The following is a 6,102-nucleotide window of genomic DNA, read 5'->3' on the forward strand; positions in this document are numbered from 1 at the left end:
ACCCCGCCTTCTCCAGCTCAGGATTAGATCGCCTTTCTTTTTGGTGCTTTGTTGCCAAAGGGGGAGATAGATAGGGGGAGTAGAGATAGGGGGAGCATGGTGGTTTGTGGCGTGATTGGATCTTCATGGATTTTGTGTATGGACATGTTATTTGGATATTGTGTATGCTCTGTGTTGACATGTCCCTACATGTGCTTTATTTCGAGTAATGCATTCTTGTTAATCGCTTTCAATTTCTTACAGTATGTATCTCTACTTTGTGTTGTCATCAATCACCAAAAAGGGGGAGATTGAAGTGCATCTAGGCCGATAGATGCTAATGGTAAGTTTCGGTGATTAATGACAACCGTATGCGACTAACGTATGTTTTGAAGGAAATATTAATGATTAGTTAAGTCTCATATGGAATGTGAAAAGAGACCCCTCAATTCGGAATAACCATGCATGCCAAGGACTCTTTTCTAAAGATTAAGGACCTTTCTAGTCTCAAGTGTCATAAGGAGATGAAGGACACTTGATTTAGATAGGGTTTATAGTTTTTAGTTCTTGACCGTACTATTAAGAGGGGTTCATGAGTTAGTAGCTTGATCAATATTAAGTTGGCCTTAGAAATCATGCACACTCGCTCAAAAATAGCCCAAGATGGTCAATAGAAGTCAACACAACACTTGGAAGAAGAAACAATCAAAGTCACGGTCGAATCCAAGTCAACTCAGCTGAAAACAAAGAAAAACAGCAGCACCGGTTGAACCGGTGCCCCTAGCATCGGAGCATCCGATGCTTGCCGGAAGTTCCGACGCCCTGTCGGACTATCTCTCTGGATGCCAGCAAATATCAAATCAGAAATCCCTATAGCACCGGTTGAACCGACGGTTCAGAATCAAAGCACCGGTGCATTAGATGTGCCTTGTTCCAGAGAGCATGTTTTGGTGGACTTAATTTTCTCTTCAGCACCGGTTGAACCGACGGTTCAGAATCAAAGCACCGGTGCATTAGACGTCCTATGTTCCAGAGAGCTTGTTTGTGTTGGTCAGTGAAACTCTTCAGCACCGGTTGAACCGATGCCCCTACGGAGCATGCACCGGTGCATTGACGCAAGCCTAGATACTGTGTCAGAACCCCAACGGCTACAATTTGGACACAGAGAGACCGGTTGAACTGACGCCTCAAATCTGACACCCATCGGTTCTTCCGGTGCTCACGGTTTTTTCTGCAGTGGACTTCCAACGGCTATGTAACTCTCTCCACTCTATATAAGGGCACCCCATGGCTCATTTCAGTTGCCTTTGACACCCTGAATACTTGAGGCCACCCTTGAGAAGAAGAGAAAGTGCTTTGAGCAAACAAGAGAAGATCTAGCATTTTGTTTGTGCTTCAACCTTGAAGAATCCATCCTTTGCAAGTGTAGCAAGTGTGCTTGAGCTAGGGCCAACTGAGTGTAGGTCAAGTGAAGGCTTAGGAGCTTGTTACTCTTGGTGTTTGACGGCACCTAGCCGGTCTTGGTGATCGGGAGGTTCTTGGTGAGCTCTTGGTGTTTGTGGGAGCCCCAAGACAAGAAGATTGTACACGGTGTGAAGTTCGCCGTTCCGGAGATGGAGAAAGAGCATTCTTAGTGATCACTTGCTGCTTGGTGAAGCAAGGGAGCTATACCCTTGTGTGGGTGCTCCAACGTGGATTAGGGGGGAGCGTCAACTCCTCGATACCACGGGAAAAAATCCGGTTGTCTCGTGTCTCTCACTTTTATTTCAAGCAATTAAATCCTTTTGTTGTTACTCTTGTCTTTGATTGCTTGTAGTTTGACTAGGACAACTTGCATGGTAGTGTGATCTTTTGCTTAGGTTTTGATCTTGCTAGTGTGATATCTTTTAAGCAACATGATCATGATAGTGTGTTTACCTACCTAAGGACCTTGTGCTAGCATGCTCTAGTGACTAGGTTTCAAATTTATAGATTGGGCAATACTAGTCTAGGTTAAGGACTAGATAGAAATTTGAAAAAGTCCCAATTCAACCCCCCCCCTTCTTGGGCCACAATCCTTACAGTTGTACATGTCTAGTTGCACTCACATACGTGTGTGAATGTCTCAACGTAACATGGCTACTCAGGCGGAGGTAGAGGAAGACTGTGATACCCGTGGCTACCGAATCGATCAGCAGTGAGAAAATCATCAAGAGCACACGATTTGGATTCGATCTGGGGAGGGCGATGAACCCTGACACCCAAGAACGGAGGTTTCTATTATCAGATTGGGAATAGTCTGTTACCACTCGAGATCCTGATACATAAAGCCCGATGGGGTTTACAGCTTTCACTGACGGCTGGACCCTATCGGTCAGCAAGACAATAAGCACACTGTAACACATAACATCTACTTGACACTTTCCCTTTGGCTTGACGCATCAGTCATGACACCTCCCCCTCCACCAGAACTTGCTGGTCCTCCAGCAAGTATCTCCGGGAACTGGTTTTGCAGCACGTACCAGTCCTCCTAGGTGGCCATGCTTGCAGGTAGTGTACTCCACTTGAACAAGGCTTGAGGGATTGCCTTCCCGCCTTTCTTGACCAGGCGATGCTCCAGCACCCCTTCAGGCTGTAGATTGTGTGCGTCGAGCTCTGCAACTTTAGGCAACTCAGAAAATACAGGGGTATAGTTAGGTAAAAGAAGGTTTCAGTTGGGACACATGGAACATAGGGTGAAGTTGACTGTGGTCTGGAAGATCCAAACGATAGGACGCCCGACCAATTCGAGCTTCCACTTGGAATGGCCAAAAATATTTGAAGGCCCAACTTGGGGCAAGGTCTATTGACCAGAGATGACTGACCATATGGTTGGAGTTTCAGTAACACTTGTTGTCCAACTTGGAACTCCCGATCCTTTCTGGATCTGTCTGCTGCTATTTTCATTTTGTTTTGAGCTCGAGCTAGATGTTCTTTCAGCCATGCATTCTGAATCTTCATCTCCTGAACCATCTCATTCATTGTGGTAGACGATCCCTAATTCATGGGACCAGCTCCAAAATTTTAGTCATAGCCATACAATGCATGGAATGGGGAGCAGCCTAGGGAGGAATGAAATGATGAATTATACCAACGCTTGAGAGAGCATTGACTTCCACTTCTTTGGCGTATCGTAGACCACGCAGCACAAGTACATTTCCAAACAATGATTGACCCTCTCTGTTTGACCATCAGTTTGGGGGTGATATGCTGAACGAAACATCAGATGAGTGCCCTTCCTTCCTAAATGTGCTAGTGAAAATTTTGTCTCTATCATATACAATGGTCTTAGGCATTCCATGAAGCTGGACCACATTATCAAAAACTGCTCTGGCTATAGTTGGAGCTGTAAAGGGGTGCTTGATAGGTATGAAGTGAGCGGATTTGGTAAATCTATCCACTATCACCAAAATGACATCATAGCCTTCAGACTTAGGGAGTCCTATGAAATCCATGGATATGTCTTGCCATGCCCCCTCAGGGATAGGTAGAGGTTGCAGCAGACCTGCAGGGTGAGTATTCATGTGCTTAGCCTGTTGGCAAATTTGACACTGTCTGACAAAGTCCTGCACTGCTAGCTTAAGTCCCTTCCAATGAAACAATCTGTGGATTCTGTGATAGGTAGCTTGTACCCCTGAATGTTCTCCAATTGCACTAGCATGGAATGCATTGATGATCTTAGTCTGCAAAGCTGAATTTTGAGCTACCCATAACTTGTTCTGGAAATTTATCACTCCTTTGTCCAGACCGTAGCCATGCTCATCTAGGCTCTTGATAGCCAGTTGTGCTAATAATTGCTGTGCTCTCTGGGATCAGTAGTGTAGGTGTTCAACAATTCCTGCACCCAGATTGGCTGAAGAGAGGACACAGCCTGTATTGCCAACAAGTGACCAACTCGAGACAGTGCATCAGCTGCCACATTCTCCTTCCCTTTCCTGTATACCACTTTGAATTAGAGCCCCAGTAATCTTACAATGAATTCAATAATTGCATATTCACCCTGAGAAACACGGTGACCAACTCCACGAGGAACAACTTCTAAATGTAGTGAACAATTTGTGCCGTTTCATTTTGCATGAAGTGGTCAACGTGAGGGTTAAATTTTTTCACGAAGCACAAAATTTGGCAACGGATGATAAAACCAACTGCACCGTGCTGCCACTAGTACGGTCCTAGGGAGGACCGAAAGAAAAACATGTATTCAATATACACTTTAATGATGTACCCAATGATGTTTGGTTTTCATATAATTTAATTTTGTATGCGTAAGAATTTTTAGTTGCCGAACATATTCCATGTCTCAATCGCCAACTAGATTGAATGATCAAAATTGGCGGAATGCAAATTGCAAAAAAATAGCGGGAAACGTAATCAATATTTTCAAAATCGAATCGATGAATTTCTTTGCGGGTGGGAAAAAATTTTCAGGGGCGGGTGAGGTGGTGGCCCGCCCCTCGAAATGGATTTTCAGGGGCGGGTCACCCTCTACCTGCCCCTAAAAATCCATTTTCAAGGGCGGGTCAACCCCCACCCGCCCCTAAAAATGAATTTCCACCGGCCCCTAGAAACAGGTTTTTAGGGGTGGTTTCGTTACCCGCTCCTAAAAGTAAGTATTTTTAGCAGTGAAAACTAGCAACAGGCGCACTACCCGACCCTAAAAATACTTTTTTTACCCGCCCCTACAAATGCTTTTTGTAGTAGTGTCTGGATGGCGCGTTTAGTACCGGTCAACGACCGGTACTAACTAGAGGGACCTTACCATTTGCCCGGTACTAATGAGGTATTTCTAGTAGTGTCAGGTGGTCTAGAACTTGTGTTTGCACTTGGACTGTAAGAAGGGAAGCGATGGAAACAAAAAAAAAATGATCAACATATTCAGAGGCATCCATTTTAAGAGAAAGATCCTTTATTTCCTACTAAGGTCATACAGGCAGCTAATTACGGACTGATTGTTTCATTCCAGAGCGAAGGGTAGACCATGGGAGTTCTTTTTCACTGTTTCACAGAGGATAGTGAGGGAAAGGTCAGCTATAGTTCTTGCCGAGCTGGGATTGTTTCCATCCCAGTCACTAGCGGGGAAGAAGATTCCTATGAGTATAGGGGTTTATTCTTCTTGATAATTTTCCTTGAACAGTTACTAGCATCCTTTACTGGTCTGGAGCCAGTTCTTCTTTGTTCCTAATGCTAGCTGTCAGTCGGTCGAGCCTTTGACACTTCTTGTGTCCGCTCCTATGGACACCAACATATTTCTAAACAAGCGTAGGTACTCCCCAGAATATAGTTTCTTGAAATTATAATTTCTTGAAACTATTTGGGTAAAATGGACCTATAACATCAAGGTCCATTGTCCGCTCTTTCTTGATACCACCTATTCTCAAACAACGACAATTGCGTGAATTGTTTTTGATGGGATCAAATTGGGTTGAAGTCTCTGTGACCATCTTCTTCACTGCGCACCATTGTTCTATAGATCTTTTTCGACGTTTTGCAGGAGGATGATAGGTTGAGCAGAAACAAATAGCACGCCATGGGAGATGCAATGGGGATGTAAATAGGAGAGGTGCAAGAAGGGGACATTAAAGCGTATGTGGTTGGTGGATACATGTGTTCTGGGTTGAGTGGCATGCCAGTTAATTACAGAGTGTACTATTATTGCTGTTGGTGGTTTGTGCATCTATATGCAAATTGATGGCACTGATCTTACCCATTTTATCGTGCCGAGGGGTTACTTGTTAGCTCCATATGTAGCGGCTATGGTTTTCAACAAGAGGGGCATTTTACTTTGAAATATGATGGTTTGAGGAATGGTACAGTTAACCAATTACGTAGACTAACATCCTACACTTACTTGCATGTAACTAAAAAATACTTGTTGGAAATAAAATGCACTAGATCATCTGAAGCCAAAAACAAGAAGCTCTTCCCATCAAATCACTTTGCCATGGATCAAATTGTTCGAGTAAATGAAAACAAAATATGAAACATCTGATGGTTGTTGGTGAAAGATGCACCGACACCAATGGATGGTTTCGTTGCCTCTGTTCTCTCAATGCACGCATGACCCATTTACATCTAAATTGTATTGTTGGAAATGCAGATTCAATT

The sequence above is a fragment of the Panicum virgatum genome, chromosome 6K (assembly GCF_016808335.1).
Source record: "Panicum virgatum strain AP13 chromosome 6K, P.virgatum_v5, whole genome shotgun sequence".
NCBI lineage: Eukaryota > Viridiplantae > Streptophyta > Magnoliopsida > Poales > Poaceae > Panicum > Panicum virgatum.